Consider the following 22,916-nt stretch of genomic DNA (forward strand, 5'->3'; position numbering starts at 1 on the left):
AATTTTCGTATCAGGACTATAGCCATTCCTTACATCATACGTTCTATATTGAAACAAGTACTGATAGGTTATAACTATATCATTGTGTAAGCGATTGTAATCCTCTGCATATTTTCCTGTTAAGTCGCTACAGTCTACTGGTGCTGCAATCCTTTAGAGAACTGCAGTGTGTTTGAACAGTTAATGTCATACCACAGATTCTGTCGGCCTCTTGTCAACCTGCTATTAATTTTTTTAATGGTGAAGCACGAAGCTGTTAAAATGTAGCGAACTTTAGCCTGCACTACATAACATCCTCAGCACAGCTGACAATTACATTTACTGTTCAAACAAATATCGCCACGGCAGCATCAATCCACATAAACTATTTGATCAAAAGTATGTGAACATGTGGTAATAATAGTATCAGTATTGTGGCGATTGGAAATGCAGCCCCCCTGTAAGTGTCGATAAGCGCATTTTCTCAGGTGTTTGGTTGATATTTTGAATCCATAACAGTAATCAGGACAAAGAAGTACTGCTCGTCTCATTTTTGATGCGTCTGGTTGTTTTCCATTGCAAAAACATGATTTTATGTGGTTTTTCGATAGAGCAGTCTGAAATTAGTTCGATATTAGCTTTACCGATGTGGTTAACAAGTACATTAAGGCAGACGAAACATAGTCAATGCTTGGTAGCACATGGTGTGAAAATTCCTCTGTCATCACTAATGTGAATCTCACACAGAGGTTGTAGGAATAAGATAAGAGATTAGAGCGCATAGACACAGTCGCTCTTTCTTAGTTCAGTATCCATATAGGCAGAAGAATTCTAAATCTGTGCAAATAGCCGTCCACAATGTACCACGATCTGTGTTGTGTATGTATGACACAAAATTGGTGTTATCCTTCAAGGTATGCATAACTTAACAATGCTACACACAGGTCTATGACATATGTAAACACTTAGTGTCGTTTTACCACGTGCTATTGACGTTGTTTGGTGAGAATAACATGTAATATTTTACCCAAGGCTTTCAAAATAAAGGAAAAAATAGGAATGTTGTCTAGTTATACAGTGTTGGAGGAAGTAATATATATCTCCTATATGTCCAACAATAAAACTTTCTGCAATGCACAATGCTTCTCTTTCAGTGATCAGCTGTTTAGCATGTCAGCATGGTTATACAAGTGTGGCCCTCTTGCTCTTCATAGGTTTTGTATATGACACTTTATTATCATTTCTTATTTGAGAGGTATCAAACACAGTGGTTATTAATAGAACCCTATATTAACTTCATTTTTCACCAGGGAGCTTTTATCAAACTGCCTTCCAACCACTAGAGGCGTACTATGGTTTTCTGGGTACATTACAGAACACAACACAAAATACTGCTTGGTAGTATGAAATTGCATAATACCATCTCCTTACAGTTATAAGTCGAGAGAGGGACTGGAGTGTACACACTTAATACAGTCCTAGTAGCCACAATAAATAATGTAAAGTGATTTTACTGGAAGTAGTTTGAAGAAGGTGGCACATTTGCATTGTAATCATGTTAAGTATTAAGTTCCCTGGATATTAGCTGTATCTATATAGAATGTCTATATGTGGAAACTCACTTAAACAAAAAATTCCCAGATACCCCATGTATATATAATTATGTAGCATTCCTAGCTAATTCCAAAACAGAATATATTTGATCTTAAACTATACAGAATATCGAAAACACATACCTATCTTGTATGTGCAAAGTATGATGTGTATGTAATAAACACCACCAAAACTTCCACTTTTTGTGCATGTAATTCAATGTACGAGTATGACATCTCTCCTGTAGTAAATACAAATTTCCTGTATCTCCGTTTCGAATCCGGATTTTTTTCCCATCTTCTCCATGTGCTGCTGTTGTGGTCTCCAGTCCTGAGACTGGTTTCATGCAGCTCTCCGTGCTACTCTATCCTGTGCAAGATACTTCATCTCCCAGTACCTACTGCAGCCTACATCCTTCTGAATCTGCTTAGTGTATTCATCTCTTGGTCTCCCTCTACGATTTTTACCCTCCACGCTCCCTTTTTCTCAGCTGTGCATGGGCCCCAGCGCCCTCCCCCCCCTGCCCCAATCTTTCAAATAGCCAACTGCTCCTCCGAATGTCTCGTAGTATTTACGGCCACTGTCTGACCTTTGCTGTTTTTATGCTACTCAACTGCCACTCTGCAGCCACTAGCCTAAGCAGGCCCTTCAGCATCCTCCACAGTATGAGGCGTGCCTTGAGGTGACAGTCCTACACAACACACAAGGGAAGTTTAGGAGAACCACCACACCCATCTGGAAAACACTTAAGACGGCTTTTTTCCAAAGGTGGTTGCTTACAAAACACGAACCCCTTTGAACCTAAAGCGACCACAGACACACACCGTAGTGTGTTCAGTACAAAGCGTTTAGGCGAGCAAGCTGGTGGGCAGTCAGCTACACAGACATCCCTCAAAACAAAATGCTGATAAATGAGGGCTATCCCGACCACGGGTTGTTTATCTAAAGGGAGAGAGTGGCCTCTTTCAGAACTGGCTCAGACGTTGTTCTGAGCACTGCACTATAGAAAACACAATTGCGACGTTAATAAATGTACTCTCTCCACGAAAATAGGACAGTCCATTGCCTTTTAGTTTTATAAGGAAAATCGGTATAGTTTTTACATTCTATTGCAGAATACAATTTGCATCTCATTAATTTGGGACATCTAGCAAAGCGCACAGACGCAGGTAACAGATGATCACGCATCCATTACATAATATAATAATAGAGAATACAATCATTCACGCCATTAGCTCACAAGCTGGAAATAAACACATTCATTTTACATCCAACAACTACAAGCTATGTTTCAAGAGGATGTAGCTGTTTTGCACACTGTGGCAGGTCCCATTTTACCAGTGCAGTCCTATACCATAGTAGCATTTACGAAACAAATCGTGAGAACATGTTTCACCCTGTGTAGGTGGGAGATTGGAATGTTGTCAAAAGATATTGCTGCAATGAAGAAAAGGAAAAATGAACACCCATCAAGGACCATTCCGTATGGCCCCATCCATTGATGTTAATTGGATAGGCTAAGTAATTAAATTGATTATGAGAGTTAGTTTCCATGACAATTTTTTTCAGTAGTCCGATTACACTCACCAGATAAGTGAAATGGGAATCCGTGGAGGGAAGACAATGTTCTTTTCGAGGAATACTACTGAGAACCGACATTTGAAGCTAACAGCACAGGAATTCTACGGCCCACACTATACATTTCGCATAAGGACCGCGCTGTTGAAAGGAGTAATGTAGCGACAATGTTACTGTCACTCTGCATAAAAAACAGTCATGGGTCTACAAGCAAGTACGAGTTGCTTATACACTCCTGGAAATGGAAAAAAGAACACATTGACACCGGTGTGTCAGACCCACCATACTTGCTCCGGACACTGCGAGAGGGCTGTACAAGCAATGATCACACGCACGGCACAGCGGACACACCAGGAACCGCGGTGTTGGCCGTCGAATGGCGCTAGCTGCGCAGCATTTGTGCACCGCCGCCGTCAGTGTCAGCCAGTTTGCCGTGGCATACGGAGCTCCATCGCAGTCTTTAACACTGGTAGCATGCCGCGACAGCGTGGACGTGAACCGTATGTGCAGTTGACGGACTTTGAGCGAGGGCGTATAGTGGGCATGCGGGAGGCCGGGTGGACGTACCGCCGAATTGCTCAACACGTGGGGCGTGAGGTCTCCACAGTACATCGATGTTGTCGCCAGTGGTCGGTGGAAGGTGCACGTGCCCGTCGACCTGGGACCGGACCGCAACGACGCACGGATGCACGCCAAGACCGTAGGATCCTACGCAGTGCCGTAGGGGACCGCACCGCCATTTCCCAGCAAATTAGGGACACTGTTGCTCCTGGGGTATCGGCGAGGACCATTCGCAACCGTCTCCATGAAGCTGGGCTACGGTCCCGCACACCGTTAGGCCGTCTTCCGCGCACGCCCCAACATCGTGCAGCCCGCCTCCAGTGGTGTCGCGACAGGCGTGAATGGAGGGACGAATGGAGACGTGTCGTCTTCAGCGATGAGAGTCGCTTCTGCCTTGGTGCCAATGATGGTCGTATGCGTGTTTGGCGCCGTGCAGGTGAGCGCCACAATCAGGACTGCATACGACCGAGGCACACAGGGCCAACACCTGGCATCATGGTGTGGGGAGCGATCTCCTACACTGGCCGTACACCACTGGTGATCGTCGAGGGGACACTGAATAGTGCACGGTACATCCAAACCATTATCAAACCCATCGTTCTACCATTCCTAGACCGGCAAGGGAACTTGCTGTTCCAACAGGACAATGCACGTCCGCATGTATCCCGTGCCACCCAACGTGCTCTAGAAGGTGTAAGTCAACTACCCTGGCCAGCAAGATCTCCGGATCTGTCCCCCATTGAGCATGTTTGGGACTGGATGAAGCGTCGTCTCACGCGGTCTGCACGTCCAGCACGAACGCTGGTCCAACTGAGGCGCCATGTGGAAATGGCATGGCAAGCCGTTCCACAGGACTACATCCAGCATCTCTACGATCGTCTCCATGGGAGAATAGCAGCCTGCATTGCTGCGAAAGGTGGATATACACTGTACTAGTGCCGACATTGTGCATGCTCTGTTGCCTGTGTCTATGTGCCTGTGGTTCTGTCAGTGTGATCATGTGATGTATCTGACCCCAGGAATGTGTCAATAAAATTTCCCCTTCCTGGGACAATGAATTCACGGTGTTCTTATTTCAATTTCCAGGAGTGTAGTATAACGCTTTCTGGGTGAAATGCTGTCTGCGATTTTGAATCAAATAACTGCCGGTTATTTACTTGTGACGGTCGTAATTTCTTTCACTGTGATGTGTTACTTATGAATACTTAGTGAAGTGAAAACTCGTTTGGATCCACTACACTGTCAACACATCGAGTCATATCTGCGGAAACAGTGAGCTTCAAAAGGTAAACCCAAGTTGTCGTAAAATCCTGCTACTGAACGATGCACTTGTCACTGATCACCTAGCTGATTCCGATGCACACGGGGGTTAAAACTTGTCACACGCAATATTATGTGCTGAATTCGCCGATTATTCGTGGTACTTCGGTATTAAACAGTGAATACTAAATTTATCCGTTTCACGTATGCATTTATTGAAACAACACTACTGTGCAACTGTCGGATGACATTGTCATTTTAATGTCGTCTTTATAAACGTAATGTTCGTGGCTTTCTTTCGGAGTTGTGCTTGGGTGGTGAGATTGTGTAATGCGTGTCTTACTTTGGCTTCCAAATAAGCTTCTTGATTAAGGATTTTGGGAATTGGTGTTGTCCATTCACTACTTTCCGGTCGCTGCATCATTAACTCATAAGGAGTAAATCCTGTCGAAATGTGTGGTAAGTGATTTACAATTTCTTCAAAGGCTGAAATGTAATCGACGCATTTTGTGTGATGGCTAGGTATGCATGTTCTTATAAATCTATTCAGCTCTTTAAAAACTCGTTCTGAGGGGTTTCTTTGTGGTCTAAACTTCGAGATCAAGATCTGTTGTATGTTGTTGTTGCTTAAAAAATATCTCCAAAGGTTACTAACGAAGTTGGGACCATTATCTGACAACATTTTCTCAGCAATGCCAAATCTTGGAAAGTAGTCACTTTCTATACGCTTAACAAGTTGCTTGGTGTTTGCTGTTTTCATTGAATATAGTCTTGCATGTTTTGTGAAGAGATCAGTAATACAAGCAACATACTGTAAGCCTCCACGTCCACGAGGATACGGACTGGCAAAAATCAATCCCTACGATCTCTAAGGGTTTCATGGTTAAAATTTCATTGTTAAAATTGGATTCAAAGGCAATGCACAGGATAAATTATAGGGTTTGGCCTTTTGACAAATCACGCAGTTTCGCAGTAGCTTGTGTATTTTAGCATGAAGACTTGGAACATAGCAATATTGGCCGATCTTGCGCTTACACTTTTCAGGACCAAAGCGACCCCATGCAATATGGGTATGCCATAATAAATGCTTTTCATATTCTCTTGGAATACAAACTAACCAACTCTCCTTTTGCGGTGATGTGCGAAGAAATAGCACATTATTAAATAATTTGTAAAACTGGCACAGAGAATGTTGACGATTAACTGTTATGAGTTGCTTTACTGCCTTACACTAAGACTCGGTAGCTTGGAGTGGGACTATTTGTTTGCATAGCTGCAAAAAGTACTTGCAATGCATCGCATCCTTCATGAGTAGAATTCTGTAGTTGGACATTTGATCAATTAATTCATTAGTATTAGAAGATCCTTCCGGCATTCTCGATAAGGTGTCGGCTATTATATTGCCTTTGCCCTTTATCTGCACAATTTCGAAGTTGTACTCCTGAAGAAATAGACACCAACGTGTCAATCGAGGATGAAATAGTTTGCATGACAACAGAAAACTTAAAGCTTGATAATCAGAAAAAAACTTTTATCTTGCGTCCATATATATAATAATTAAAACGTTTGAATGATCAAACACTAGAATGAACTTCCAGTTCTGTCACGGAGTAAGATCATTCTGCTACAGTGAGGACTCTGCTTGCAAAACTGATAATTCCGATCTTTTTTTGTTCATTCCTTTCCTCTAGTTGAAACAAGACTGAACCGATGCCCTTGCAAGAGGCATCTGAAGCGATACAAAATTCTTTGTTCATATCAGGATGATGTAAGATGGGACTATTTACCAAGGCATTCTTAATTGAATCAAAAGCTTGTTGACAATCGTCGGTCCAGTTCCAATGAAAATTTTTGTTTAGCAATGATAACAAAGGTGTGCTATTTAAAGTCTGTCCGGACAAAAATTTTCGAAAAAATGAGCACATGCTAAGGAATCCTTTTAGCTGCCTTTTAGTAGTTGGTCTTGGAAAATTTGTAATGGCACTAATCTTTTGAGGATCAGGTTTTATTCCAGAGGGCGAAATAATGTGACCTAAAAATTTGATTTCTGATAGGGCAAATCGGGACTTTTGAAGATTTGCAGTGACTCCAAATTCTTTGGATTTCTGAAATATACGCTGTATAAGGTGAAGATGCTCTTCCCAAGTTTTTGTGGCAATGAGGATATCGTCAATGTAAATTGCAACTTGATCAACTAAGTCGTCTCCTAACACATGATCCAAAGCGGATATGAATACACCTGAAGTAACGTTCAGTCCAAAGGGTATAACTCGGAATTGGTAAAAACGTCCTGCAAAGATGAATGCAGTATATTTTCTAGATTCTTTATGTAGTTGCACCTGCCAATATGAAATTTTTAGGTCAATGCTGTAGGTGTTCGTCTATGGCTTCAGGACGAGTTCTGACTGGTACAATAATTTTATTTATATTCCTAGCGTCAACAACTAATCGTACAGTATTATCAGTCTTGCGTATAGTTAGCAAGGGGCTGCTATACGGTGAATCGGATGGTTCAATCACCTTCCACGCTAACATTGTTTTAATTTCAGTTTTTACAGCCTCCCTGTTCGAAAACGGTATCGAATAGATGGTGCGAGAGAAAGTGAGATGGGGTATAACCTCCATTCTGTATTGAAAGTCTCGAATTATTCCAGGTCTCATCGAGAAAACAGATCTGAAGTCAAAAAGGGTTTGAAATAATTCTTGTCTCTCTTCATCTGTCAAATTGGTGGATTCTGCCGCTTTAGTTGTAATTTCGTCTCTGGTAAGTAATCTGCTTCATCTTGCCCTTGTATGTCAAGGTCAGAACTGTTTCAGCCGTTGTGTGTTGGTGTGCTTTTTCTGATAGGTTTATGTATTCTAAAAGTGTTTCCCGATGAATAATTACGTACTTTCTCATGTGTGAGCCTGATAGTGATTACTTGTTCATTTAGATTTAGAGTGAAAGTTCCTTCGGCGAAATGAGAAACTCAATACCTAACAAGCAGGGCATTGACAAGTTCTTTACTATCAGGAAAATACATTCAAGTTTTACTGTTTGTATAATAACAGGGATCAAAGCTTGAATCTGCACTTTCTGTGTGTGTGAACTAATAGCACCTGTAATGCAACATCCTTGTACGGGTAATGTGGGTATTTTTTGTGTGGCATCTGTTTGAAAAAACATAGTGAGATTGCATTTACGTTTGCACCAGTATCCAGTATTGTTATAATTACGTATCCTGCTAGTCTGATTTCGGTTGTCACCTGAATTTGGTCATCATCTTGTCGGTCTAAGTTTGTTACATTATTCTCGTGTAGTAACTGGTCACGAATGTCAGTACTGCCGTTGTAACGTAGTACTAGCACTGTATTCAGGTCTTCGTCATTAACGTAGTTACTCCCTTCCTGCCGCACAGTACCTTGTAGGGAGTGATAAAATGCTGTGATTAGTTTTCCGGTGTTGAATAGTTGGTGGTACAACCAATGTTATTCCTATCAGGCTGTACACTCATGTCAGTTGATTGCGGCGAATAAAACTGAGTGTTACTCGTGTATCAAACTGTGGTGGTTCATCTACTGGATTAAAAGTCGGAAGATTGTGAGCTTGAGTGAAAAATACCAGTGGGTTGTACCGTTTCCTCTGCATTTGGTTGTTTCCTCTATTCTGACGTTCAAATTGCATCTGAAATTCTCTTTCATGTATTTGTTGTTTGGTTGGAGCCGATGTTTGAAACTGTTGTTTATTCGGCTTGAATTTTCGCTGAGTATTATTTGGGTTTGTGTGTTGGTAGTATACGTTCGCGTTCCGCGTGCCAGGATTCCATTCTTGCGCTTGCTGTGGGAATCCGCGCTGCCAACTTTTGTTGTCGTATTTACTGCCATACGCAGTGTGCTGTGGGTTGTTGCCGTAGTTAAAATTGTTTGCCTGATTTGTCTGATATCTCGCTCGGTAGTAGTTCTTATTACCTTTAAACTGTCCATTTCCATTCTGCTTCCCATAATACTGATCGTGTCCGTTCAAATGCCCTTTTATATCTGAAATATGTGTACCATTGTGGTTACTCGTACTTGAGGAATTCCACCTGCTGTTGCGCGATTTGTGCTTATTGCTTGATCTCTGTTCCTCATGTATAAGGTCAAATGAATCTAATATGGAAAGAAATGTCTCTTCGTCATCATCACTGACGTTTACTAATTTTTCTTGAATTGATACTGGCAATTTCGACTTCAAGGTTATAATCACATCCTTACTTGAGATTGGTGTATCCCAGTATCTAATTTTGCCCAAATACTTTTCGAAATATTTCCTTAAGCCTTCATTTCTCGGATCGAAAGGTTCAGTTTGATATACCTCTTTCCTCAATCTTTTCTGAACTCCTTCGTTCCAAAAATTGGCTAAAAATGCCTGTTCAAAATCACGGTAAGACATCGATCGACCATTTCGGTTCCCCAAATAACAGATTCTGCTGTAATATGTCTGATTAGAAACTGTATCTTTTGCCTGTCAGACCAACTAGGCGGAAAAATTCCGGAAAATGATCGGAGAAAAACGATCGGGTGAAGGTTTCTCTTTTCGGCATTAAATAATTGTAAGTTTCTGTGTTTCAATAGACTTTCGTCTTTCATTAACTGCACTAATGAATTAGAGTCATTTACTGGAATTTTGTTGTGTTCCGGGTGGTGAATATTCTCTGCTTTGCTGTTTTGTGTTTTGTTGCTCATATCACTGACAGAAAACACAAAGTGTGGGTAGCTGTCGCATGTTTCTCTGTCTTTGTTTTGAAATTGTTGCTCCAAGCTTTGTATTTTCTGAGTAATCTATTCTTTCCAAGCATGCAAGTCTGTCGTAAATACTCTTCTGATGACACCTAATTCTGTTAAAACAGTATCTCCAGAGGTACCTGGTGCCGCTAACATGTTAAGAGTGGCATCCTTAACAGTGTCCTGTAACTAGATTTTTATTTTGTTTTTGATCATTTTATCTTTCTCCGCTAACCAGTCTGTACATTGTTCACTTAAGTGTTCTAATTGGTCTTTTAACTTTTGTTCCACTTTTTTCCTCCATTCACAGCCAACTGAGAGAATTTGTCAGTCAACTGTTTTGCTTTGTCATTCATTGTATGCAAAGTGTCTTTACAGTCATACCTTTTCTGAATCCTATCATCAATTTCTTGGTGTTTCTTATTACTCCATGTCTCTAACGTCTGATGAAGTTCAGTTGCACCTTGAACTGTAGTAACTACTTTAGTCTCAAGAACACCTTTCATAGCTGTTAAAATGCTATCAAGTTCAGTCTTAGTTACTAGATTTGATAACTTTTCATCGAGGCTTTTCGTTAGCGCTTCTAATTTAGAATCTAACTTTGAATCAAGCCTTTTGTCAAAACTTTCGGTCTGTGCTTCATCTAAACTATGGATAAATTCTTGTCTTTCCTGTTCCCATTGTGTTCGTTCCTGCTGTTTCTCTTGTTCCCTTTGTGTTTGTCCTGTTGTTTTTCTTGTTCCCTTTGTGTTAGTCCTGCTGTTTCTCTTGTTCCCTATGTGTCACCAGGCACGCAAACAAGGCTTCGAATAAATTTGAAACATCATTGTATGTTGAAGTCTGTATTATCTGAGTGGTTTGTAGTTCCTGTACGCTGTTGGGCGATACGTTTACTACAGTACTGTGTGAAGTGTTTATTTCATCTGGCCTATCACGTGGCAGTTCATTCCTGGTCGGCACGATTCGCGATCTTAAAGTAGTTGCCTCCTCCACTAAGACTCTTTCTCCATCTCAAACATGTCAATGTCAGTCAATCACTACATGGTAATCAACAGCACACCAGTGAATAGTTGGGATGGAAAAAACACCATCGATGTACTGTAATAATAAACATCATAGTTGATAGTGCGACCAATTTTATCAATTTCATCGAAATTTCAGCACCAACCAATGACACGCAGCATGCTTACCAACATCTGTATCATTGCTAAACAGCCTGCCACTACTTAGCGAGTACCATCGCGAATGTAAATAGATGAATGTGCAGTACGTTCATTCATTGTTAGTTCTCGAATATTTACACAAAAATATACCAGACATCGACCTACATATCTCCAGCACTTCAACCATAGTTGCCCCTCAGTCTGCAAGATCCGGGCGGTCGCAGAGGGTGGGCTTACTGGTAGTTGGGAGCTCCAACGTCAGGCGCGTAATGGGGCCCCTTAGGGAAATGGAAGCAAGAGAGGGGAAGAAAACCAATGTGCACTCCGTGTGCATACCGGGGGGAGTCATTCCAGATGTGGAAAGGGTCCTTCCGGATGCCATGAAGGGTACAGGGTGCACCCATCTGCAGGTGGTCGCTCATGTCGGCACCAATGATGTGTGTCACTATGGATCGGAGGAAATCCTCTCTGGCTTCCGGCGGCTATCTGATTTGGTGAAGACTGCCAGTCTCGCTAGCGGGATGAAAGCAGAGCTCACTATCTGCAGCATCGTCGACAGGACTGACTGCGGAACTTTGGTACAGAGCCGAGTGGAGGGTCTGAATCAGAGGCTGAGACGGTTCTGCGACCATGTGGGCTGCAGATTCCTCGACTTGCGCCATAGGGTGGTGGGGTTTCGGGTTCCGCTGGATAGGTCAGGAGTCCACTACACGCAACAAGCGGCTACACGGGTATCAGGGGTTGTGTGGCGTGGGCTGGGCGGTTTTTTAGGTTAGATGGCCTTGGGCAAGTACAGAAAGGGCAACAGCCTCAACGGGTGCGGGGCAAAGTCAGGACATGCGGGGACCAAGCAGAAATCGGTATTGTAATTGTCAACTGTCGAAGCTGCGTTGGTAAAGTACCGGAACTTCAAGCGCTGATAGAAAGCACCGAAGCTGAAATCGTTATAGGTACAGAAAGCTGGCTTAAGCCGGAGATAAATTCTGCCGAAATTTTTACAAAGGTACAGACGGTGTTTAGAAAGGATAGACTGCATGCAACCGGTGGTGGAGTATTCGTCGCTGTTAGTAGTAGTTTATCCTGTAGTGAAGTAGAAGTGGATAGTTCCTGTGAATTATTATGGGTGGAGGTTACACTCAACTACCAAGCTAGGTTAATAATTGGCTCCTTTTACCGACTTCCTGACTCAGCAGCATTAGTGGCAGAACAACTGTGAGAAAATTTGGAATACATTTCACATAAATTTTCTCAGCATGTTATAGTCTTAGGTGGAGATTTCAATTTACCAGATATAGACTGGGACACTCAGATGTTTAGGACGGATGGTAGGAACAGAGCATCGAGTGACATTATACTGAGTGCACTATCCGAAAATTACCTCGAGCAATTAAACAGAGAACCGACTCGTGGAGATAACATCTTTGACCTACTGATAACAAACAGACCCGAACTTCTCGACTCTTTAAGTGCAGAACAGGGAATCAGTGATCATAAGGCCATTGCAGCATCCCTGAATATGGAAGTTAATAGGAATATAAAAAAAGGGAGGAAGGTTTATGTTGTGTCTAGCTCATCCAGCATAGACACAATGAGGTAGCTAGGTGCACGCTAAACTAACGCAGACGGGCTTGAAGTTCTGGAACATGAGACTTATTAATGAATAAGAAGAAAAGTACGTAGATGTTACTTAACTTTTATTCTCTTGTTGGAATACATCTCTCTTGAATATTAGTACGCTATAAGCACTGATACAAATGGCGCCTTGCTAGGTAGTAGCTATGGACTAAGCTGAAGGCTATTCTATCTGTCTCTCGGCAAATGAGAGGAAGACTTGGTAGGTCTTGTCGCAAGCAATGTCGTCCGTACAACTGGGGCGAGGTCTAGTCCGTGTCTTGTGACCTGCCATGTGGTGGCGCTAGGTTTCGATTACACAGTGGCGACACGCGGGTCCGACATGTACTACAGGACCGCGGCCGATTTAAGTTACCACCTAGCAAGTGTGGTGTCTTGCGGTGACACCACATTCCTCCCCCGCAAATCGGCGAACGGTCGTGAGATAAGGCTTCCGCCCGCCGTGGGGAGGACCCCATGTTGACGTATGCGATGAGGTGTGGAGCCAAACAACAGGCGAGGCTGTGCCACCCGCACCCGGCCATTCGGTCCGAGGGGAGCTAGGAAACGCCTGCAAACCTAGTCCAGGGTGCACGTCAACATGCGGTGTATGCGCACGTAATGAGACAGGAGGGGCCGAAGGGGCGACCTCCATGTGGTCGGAGCACCCGACGGGCGAAGACGACAGCTGGTCCGGAGCGGGCAAGAAGTCCATGGCGGAGGACGGCTGGGCACGGGAAGCGAGCGGCGGCGCGTGACCCAGGGAGGCGCCAGGCGGCTGCAGCGAAGCGTCCGCTGCGGGCGGCGCCGGCGGCGGCGGCTGTGGCGGCGGCGCGACGCCATGAGGCAAAATGGAAGGCAGCGTCGGTAACACCTGGGGATGAGGCGAGCCAGTAGATGGGTCCCCAAGGCGCTGACCTGACGGCACCGTCGCTGGAAGCAGACGGGGAGCGGCAGAACCCAGGCGACGACAGAGGCGCAGCTGATTGAGATGCCGACGCACCTCACCAGAGGCCCCCAAAACCAAATACATCGCGCGGCCGAGGCAGCGAAGAATGCGCCCTGCGAGCCAACGCTGTGAACCGCGATAGGTGCGATAATAGACAACGTCGCCAGGAGCAAAAGCAGGAGTCTGCCGCTGCACAGGAACCTGATGTGGCGGATGCAGCAAAGACATCAGGGTGCGATGAGGACGACCATGGAGCAATTCAGCCGGCGAGCGACCATCGCGGGGCTGAGAGCGATACGATGACAAAAAGAGCAACAAAGCGTCCTCCCGAGAATGCGACTCTTTCAATTTCAACATCTGTGACTTGAAAGTCCGGACCAATCGTTCAGCGGCACCGTTTGACTGAGGCGAAAACGGCGCGGACGTCAGATGTTGAATACCATTGGCCTTGCAGAATGACTGAAATTCTGCGGACATGAATTGTGGGCCATTGTCGGAAACAATAGACTGCGGAAGACCTTCAATGCAAAAGATAGCAGACAAGGCTTGGATTGTGGCAGAAGACGTCGTGGAAGACATCCGGACAACAAAAGGAAAATTACTGAAAGCATCGACCACAACCAACCATCGAGCATTCCAGAATGGACCAGCAAAATCGATATGCAATCGTTGCCAAGGGGAAGTGGCTTTCGGCCATGCAAAGAATTTCCGCGGCGGTGCGGATTGTTGTTCGGCACACGCCACGCAAGAGGAGCACATATTCGTAATCGCAGCATCGATTCCGAACCAAGTACAGTGCTGACGAGCAAGTTGTTTCGTACGCACTATACCCCAATGTCCTTGGTGAAGAAGCTTTAAGACAGAGGACTGTAACGAACGTGGGACTACGACTCGGGATTGATCATTATCGGAACGCAACAACAAAACACCACGTCGTACAAAAAGTCTCTCCTTGTGAGCAAAAAAACGGCGAACCAAAGGATCTTCGATCCGTGACTTTGACAAGGGCCATTGCGTAGCAACAAAACGCAAAACAGTAGCAAGGACAGGATCAGCAGCTGTGGCTGTAGCTACACGACGAAAATCAATCGGAAACGATGCGACCACGTCATCGGCTTCCGAATCAATGAACATGCAAGCAAGTTCGGAAGAATCGAATGCAAACGGCAAACGGGACAACGCATCAGCGTTGCCGTGCTTAGCAGTGGACCGATACAAGATATCGTAGCGGTACTGCGAGAGAAAAAGTGACCAGCGAATGAATTTCTGCGCTGTACGTGGAGGTACAGGCTTGTTCGGATGAAAAAGCGATGTCAAAGGTTTGTGGTCCGTGATGATTGTAAAGTGACGACCATACAAGAAGTCATGGAACTTGGTAACACCAAACACGAGAGCTAAAGCTTCTTTCTCTATTTGTGAATAATTTCTTTGCGCAGATGAGAGCAATTTTGACGCAAAGGCAATAGGGCGATCATGCGAGCCATCCTTGTGCACAAGCACAGCACCGATCCCGAATTCCGAAGCATCTACCATCAACAAAAGAGGTTTTCGGGGATCGAATGGCGTAAGGCACGTATTTGAAAGTAACGCCGATTTCAACTGGCGAAAGGCGCGTTCGCAGTCCGTCGTCCAGACGAACGGAACACCTTTACGGCGTAAACGATGAAGCGGAGCTGAAATGGAAGAAGCACTGCGCAAAAATTTATTATAATAATTAATTTTACCCAGCACACTCTGTAGCTGTTTTAAATTCTGCGGAGCAGGTAAATCCTGTATGGCACGGAGGTGCTCTGGACTCGGATGTATACCTTGGGCATTTATGACATGCCCCAGGTAGGGTAAGTCCCGAGCAAAAAACACACATTTGTCCTTCCTCAAGCGAAGACCATTCTGACGCAATACCTGAAATAATACAAAATTGTTGAGGCTTTCGTGGCCACTTGTTGACAAACTGCCTATTGGCTTCTGTCTCGGGTTCTTCGGCCGACGTTCATCTAATGATTTTTCTGACGTTTCGCCAGCACGAGTGGCTGGCATTGTCAAAGCTTCACCCTCCATTGCCGGTGGTGAACTGGAGCCGAGCTCGCGGGCGCAGGCTATATGTACCTGGCGCGCCAACGTCCGAGGGCTTCTCCGCGGTCATTTCCGGTGCGGTTCTCCTCTTGCTACCTGCGACGGTCGTTCGCTGCAGTACGGGAAGCCAGGATCCGTTGACCTTAAGGCTCTCCTCTTTCTTGTTCAAACTGTTCGCGTGTTTTTGTATTTCTACAGCTTCTCTGAACAAGCGCGTGTGATAGTGCTTCTCTACAGCCAGAACTTCCGTGTCGGCGAATTTTATTACATGGTCGGTCTCATTCAGTGCGTGCTCTGCCACGGCCGATTTCTCCACCTGCCCCAACCTGCAATGTCGCTTATGCTCTTTGATCCTGGTGTTAATGGATCGTCCAGTCATTCCGACATAAACTTTTCCGCATGTGCATGGTATGCGGTATATTCCCGACATTGCAAGTGGGTCTCTTTTCTCCTTCGCCGATCTAAGACACTCTTTGATCTTCCTTGTCGGTTTGAAAATCGTCTTTACGCCATGTTTGCGCAATATACGGCCGATTCTGTCCGTCACTCTGGGAATGTATGGCAGAAAGGCCGTACCCGACAATTCTTTTTCCGGTTCCTTACTTCGCCGAGGTTTGGGCTCTGTTACACTTCTAATATAATTTGTGGAGTAACCATTGCTCCTCAGGACAGTTTCCAGGTGTTGCATTTCTCGTTTGAGGTGTTGCGGCTCACATATTCGTCCTGCTCTCGTTACGAGCGTACTAATCATGCCTCTTTTCTGGCTCGGGTGGTGGTTTGACAGTTTGTGCAGGTATCGGTCCGTGTGAGTCGGTTTTCGATACACGCTGTGTCCCAGATCTTCGCCGTCCCTTGTGACCAGAACATCTAGAAATGGCAGTTTCTTGTCCTTTTCTACTTCCATGGTAAATGTTATGTTGGCATGGAGGCTGTTCAAGTGTCTTAGGAAGTCACTGAGCTGTTCTTCACCATGGCTCCACACCACGAAAGTATCATCGACGTACCTGTACCACACCTTAGGTTTGCAAGTCGCCGAGTCCAGTGCCTGTGCTTCGAATTGTTCCATGAAGAAGTTGGCCACCACTGGACTGAGAGGACTACCCATGGCGACGCCTTCCAGCTGTTCGTAGAAATCGCCATTCCACGTGAAATAGCTCGTGGTGAGACATGCATGGAAGAGCTTTCTGATGTCTAGCGGAAAAATGGAACCGATGTGCTCCAGAGCGTCACTGAGCGGCACTTTCGTAAATAACGAAACAACATCAAAGCTGACCAGGATGTCGTTTGGTGCAAGTTTCAGTTTCTTCAGCTTCTCAATGAAATGTCCTGAGTCCTTAATGTATGTGTCGGTCTTCCCCACGTGTGGCTGGAGCAGAGAGGCCAAGTGTTTTGCCAGTTTATATGTCGGTGATCCAGGAGCGCTAACGATCGGTCTCAGTGGAACGTTTTTCTTATGGATCTTGGGTAATCCATACAGCCGAGGTGGTAGGGCTTCTGTGTTGCGCAGGTTTCTCTGTATGTCCGCCGGCAGAGAAGACGCCTTGATTAATCGATTCGTATTCCGTGTGATACGTTGCGTCGGATCTGCGCTTAGTTTTCGGTACGTCGTCGGATCTAATAGGTCTCGGATCTTTTGCTCATAATCTTCGGTCTTCATTACGACGGTCGCATTCCCCTTATCGGCCGGCAGTACCAATATACTCTCGTCGGCGTTGAGATTCTTAATGGCTTGTACCTCTTCTTTCTTCAGGTTGCAAGCTGGTGGTTTTGCTCGGCGCAGTATCCTGGCTGTTTCCGTGCGTATTTCCTCTGCCCTTTCACAAGGAAGGGTACGAATGGCTGCTTCGGTGTTGGCAATGATGTCCTCCATAGGTATAGTTCTCGGGATGATAGCGAAATTCCCTCCTTTTTGAAGAACAGACACTTCCTCTTCGGTCAATTGTCGTTCAGTGAGGTTGACCACTGTGTGTGACATGTCGGGAGTCGCCTTGTCGGTGTGCTTCCGGCATCTTTCAAACTTTTTCTTCTGTCGATCGGTGCAGCGCTCGAGTTCGTTCTGCATGCTCCTGTGAGTGATGCTGTCAATCTTGTCCCAGTCGTCTCGATGCATTCTGCTACTTAGTTGATAGAAAAGGTCCAGAAGTTCCTGATCCGTTCTTGCCAAGTCTCTCCGTGTTGTATGTATTCGCTCACGAAGAAAAGCTCGTTCCATTCTGTCGTAGATACGATGTGCTTGGGCGGTGGTGAATAGGCGCTTACATCTCAAGAACTTCGGTGTAGCACATTCATCTCGGCAACGTGACAGAAAGGCGAGAGAGGACATCAGTCGCGCTTTCTTCTTCCGTCGTTGGTCAAGGCGTCGGTACAATCTGCAAATCTCCTCCCCGTAGAGGCGTAATACAAAATTGTTGAGGCTTTCGTGGCCACTTGTTGACAAACTGCCTATTGGCTTCTGTCTCGGGTTCTTCGGCCGACGTTCATCTAATGATTTTTCTGACGTTTCGCCAGCACGAGTGGCTGGCATTGTCAAAGCTTCACCCTCCATTGCCGGTGGTGAACTGGAGCCGAGCTCGCGGGCGCAGGCTATATGTACCTGGCGCGCCAACGTCCGAGGGCTTCTCCGCGGTCATTTCCGGTGCGGTTCTCCTCTTGCTACCTGCGACGGTCGTTCGCTGCAGTACGGGAAGCCAGGATCCGTTGACCTTAAGGCTCTCCTCTTTCTTGTTCAAACTGTTCGCGTGTTTTTGTATTTCTACAGCTTCTCTGAACAAGCGCGTGTGATAGTGCTTCTCTACAGCCAGAACTTCCGTGTCGGCGAATTTTATTACATGGTCGGTCTCATTCAGTGCGTGCTCTGCCACGGCCGATTTCTCCACCTGCCCCAACCTGCAATGTCGCTTATGCTCTTTGATCCTGGTGTTAATGGATCGTCCAGTCATTCCGACATAAACTTTTCCGCATGTGCATGGTATGCGGTATATTCCCGACATTGCAAGTGGGTCTCTTTTCTCCTTCGCCGATCTAAGACACTCTTTGATCTTCCTTGTCGGTTTGAAAATCGTCTTTACGCCATGTTTGCGCAATATACGGCCGATTCTGTCCGTCACTCTGGGAATGTATGGCAGAAAGGCCGTACCCGACAATTCTTTTTCCGGTTCCTTACTTCGCCGAGGTTTGGGCTCTGTTACACTTCTAATATAATTTGTGGAGTAACCATTGCTCCTCAGGACAGTTTCCAGGTGTTGCATTTCTCGTTTGAGGTGTTGCGGCTCACATATTCGTCCTGCTCTCGTTACGAGCGTACTAATCATGCCTCTTTTCTGGCTCGGGTGGTGGTTTGACAGTTTGTGCAGGTATCGGTCCGTGTGAGTCGGTTTTCGATACACGCTGTGTCCCAGATCTTCGCCGTCCCTTGTGACCAGAACATCTAGAAATGGCAGTTTCTTGTCCTTTTCTACTTCCATGGTAAATGTTATGTTGGCATGGAGGCTGTTCAAGTGTCTTAGGAAGTCACTGAGCTGTTCTTCACCATGGCTCCACACCACGAAAGTATCATCGACGTACCTGTACCACACCTTAGGTTTGCAAGTCGCCGAGTCCAGTGCCTGTGCTTCGAATTGTTCCATGAAGAAGTTGGCCACCACTGGACTGAGAGGACTACCCATGGCGACGCCTTCCAGCTGTTCGTAGAAATCGCCATTCCACGTGAAATAGCTCGTGGTGAGACATGCATGGAAGAGCTTTCTGATGTCTAGCGGAAAAATGGAACCGATGTGCTCCAGAGCGTCACTGAGCGGCACTTTCGTAAATAACGAAACAACATCAAAGCTGACCAGGATGTCGTTTGGTGCAAGTTTCAGTTTCTTCAGCTTCTCAATGAAATGTCCTGAGTCCTTAATGTATGTGTCGGTCTTCCCCACGTGTGGCTGGAGCAGAGAGGCCAAGTGTTTTGCCAGTTTATATGTCGGTGATCCAGGAGCGCTAACGATCGGTCTCAGTGGAACGTTTTTCTTATGGATCTTGGGTAATCCATACAGCCGAGGTGGTAGGGCTTCTGTGTTGCGCAGGTTTCTCTGTATGTCCGCCGGCAGAGAAGACGCCTTGATTAATCGATTCGTATTCCGTGTGATACGTTGCGTCGGATCTGCGCTTAGTTTTCGGTACGTCGTCGGATCTAATAGGTCTCGGATCTTTTGCTCATAATCTTCGGTCTTCATTACGACGGTCGCATTCCCCTTATCGGCCGGCAGTACCAATATACTCTCGTCGGCGTTGAGATTCTTAATGGCTTGTACCTCTTCTTTCTTCAGGTTGCAAGCTGGTGGTTTTGCTCGGCGCAGTATCCTGGCTGTTTCCGTGCGTATACATTCCCAGAGTGACGGACAGAATCGGCCGTATATTGCGCAAACATGGCGTAAAGACGATTTTCAAACCGACAAGGAAGATCAAAGAGTGTCTTAGATCGGCGAAGGAGAAAAGAGACCCACTTGCAATGTCGGGAATATACCGCATACCATGCACATGCGGAAAAGTTTATGTCGGAATGACTGGACGATCCATTAACACCAGGATCAAAGAGCATAAGCGACATTGCAGGTTGGGGCAGGTGGAGAAATCGGCCGTGGCAGAGCACGCACTGAATGAGACCGACCATGTAATAAAATTCGCCGACACGGAAGTTCTGGCTGTAGAGAAGCACTATCACACGCGCTTGTTCAGAGAAGCTGTAGAAATACAAAAACACGCGAACAGTTTGAACAAGAAAGAGGAGAGCCTTAAGGTCAACGGATCCTGGCTTCCCGTACTGCAGCGAACGACCGTCGCAGGTAGCAAGAGGAGAACCGCACCGGAAATGACCGCGGAGAAGCCCTCGGACGTTGGCGCGCCAGGTACATATAGCCTGCGCCCGCGAGCTCGGCTCCAGTTCACCACCGGCAATGGAGGGTGAAGCTTTGACAATGCCAGCCACTCGTGCTGGCGAAACGTCAGAAAAATCATTAGATGAACGTCGGCCGAAGAACCCGAGACAGAAGCCAATAGGCAACCTGAAATAATGTTCGGAGATTTTTCAAATGTTCGGCTTCTGTCTTTCCTGAGATCACAATATCGTCCAGATAGTTCGCAGCAGTAGGGACCGACGCACACACAGTTTGTAAATATTGCTGAAACAAAGCAGGGGCGGATGCACACCCGAATGGCAGTCTTTTGAAGCGATACAAGCCAAGATGCGTGTTAACCACTAAGACGCGCTGGGATTCTTCGTCCACAGGTATCTGCAAGTACGCATCTGCTAGGTCCAATTTGGAAAAATATTTTCCCGGGCACAGTTTGTCAAAAAGATCTTCCGGGCGGGGCAAAGGAAAAGTAGCAGTCACAAGTTGTGGATTCACAGTTGCCTTGAAGTCCACACAAAGTCTCAATTTTCTGGAAGGTTTTGGCAAAATTACTAAGGATGAGGCCCAGAGAGAAGCCTGCACACGTTCAATTACACCTTGATATTCTAAATCGTGCAATGTACTTGCGACCTCATCACGCAATGCGTGGGGAACATTGCGCGCTCTGAAAAATTTCGGTTGCGCGTTGTCTTTCAGTTCCAAATGTGCAGCATAGTTCGTAGCGCAACCAAGGCCCGGTGCAAAAATGTCTGCAAATTCTTCACAAAGACTAGAAACACTGGCGGAAGGCACAGTCTGATTCACTGATAGGACCTGATTTACTATAGACAAATTAAACAATTGAAACAAATCTAAGCCAAACAAGTTCACTGCAGTAGAAGAACGAAGAACGTAAAATGATACAAGTTTTGTTTGTCCCTTGTATGTGGCAAGAAGGCTGCACTGTCCTAACACAGGGATCGGCTGTCCTGAGTAACTAGTTAACTTAACATTTGCGGCACGCAATGGCGGTGCGCCCAGCTGTTTGTACGTGTCGTGATTGATCAATGAAACTGCAGCTCCGGTATCGAGCTGGAATGGGATCACTTTGCCTTCAAAGTCTAAGTCCACAAAAAGTTTATTGTCCTGCTGACGACAAGAGCGACTGTCACGTGCAATTTGAACTGATACAGGTACAGAAACACTTGCGACTTTACGGGATTTCCGGCGATGTCGACGCACACGTTTGGTGGGAGGAACACAGTCACTGTTAGCTAAAGTGTCACTGGACGGGTGGGAATGAACGACATGAATGTCCATGGGCGAAGGTCCACGAGCCTGATTGTCCTGGGTTTGATTCCGGCGCGAAGCAAAAGGCCTGGAATTTGTGTGATTGTCTGATCTAAGCTTTTTCTGGCAAACACTTTGAACATGTCCTTTCTTGTTACAGTAATAGCAAATAGCTTGGCGTGACGGGCAATTTTCACGCGAATGTCTAGTTGCACACCTCGGGCATGATTTCACTGCAGTTGCTTGCTTACGCGGCGCACGTGTTTGCGAGCTAGGCTGCCGCTGCTGTGCAGACGGGCGCGAGGGCCGTGTAGCGTCCCGTGCAGCGGGCCCGGCGGGCCGGTGAATGTGACACACTGCTGGCGAAGTTTCAAATGAGTCCTGAGCAAAGTCAAGTGTGTCTTGCCTATCCAATATGTCTATCACTTGTTGAAGGGAGGGATTAACTAGTTTCAAAATCTGTTCCCTTATGCGAACATCAGAAACGTTCTGTGCTATTGCATCACGCACCATAGTGTCTGAATAAGGAAGTCCACAGTCACATTCAAATGCACACTCCCTAGTAAGTCCTTGCAAAGTTGCTACCCACTCCCTATTAGTCTGACCGGCCGTACGTTTTGTACGAAAGAACGTATACCGTTTTGCAACTACATTTACTGTTTCTTTGAAATAGGCATCTAAAGCAGACAAAATGTCGTCGTAGGACAGAGTTGCTACGTCGCGTCGGGGAAACAATTTCACTATCACACGGTAGGTAGACACACCGACACAAGAAAGCAAAAACGGCTGCCGCTCTTTACCTTGTATTCTGTAGGCGGCGAGGTGAAAGTTGAACTGGCGAGACCATTCGTGCCAGGTCTCTTCGGCCGCCACGTATGGTCGAAAAGGAGGTGCAACAGCGTTTTGTGGCAGCGGGAGCGAAGAAGCGGCGGCTGCCGCATCGTTTTGCAGCGCACGTTGACCCTGGACGAGCTGTCCTAGGGCTTCCAATAACGCCTGCGTCTGCTGATTCTGCAAGCGAAAAAATTCGGACAGTACATCTGGAGATTGTGGCGAAGCCATGACACAAGCAAATCAGAGCAAAGTACAATCAATTTAGGCAACGTGGGCGCGGCACCACTCCTCGGCGCCAAATATTGTTGTGTCTAGCTCATCCAGCATAGACACAATGAGGTAGCTAGGTGCACGCTAAACTAACGCAGACGGGCTTGAAGTTCTGGAACATGAGACTTATTAATGAAT

Source organism: Schistocerca nitens, chromosome 9 (assembly GCF_023898315.1).
Source record: "Schistocerca nitens isolate TAMUIC-IGC-003100 chromosome 9, iqSchNite1.1, whole genome shotgun sequence".
Classification (NCBI taxonomy): domain Eukaryota; kingdom Metazoa; phylum Arthropoda; class Insecta; order Orthoptera; family Acrididae; genus Schistocerca; species Schistocerca nitens.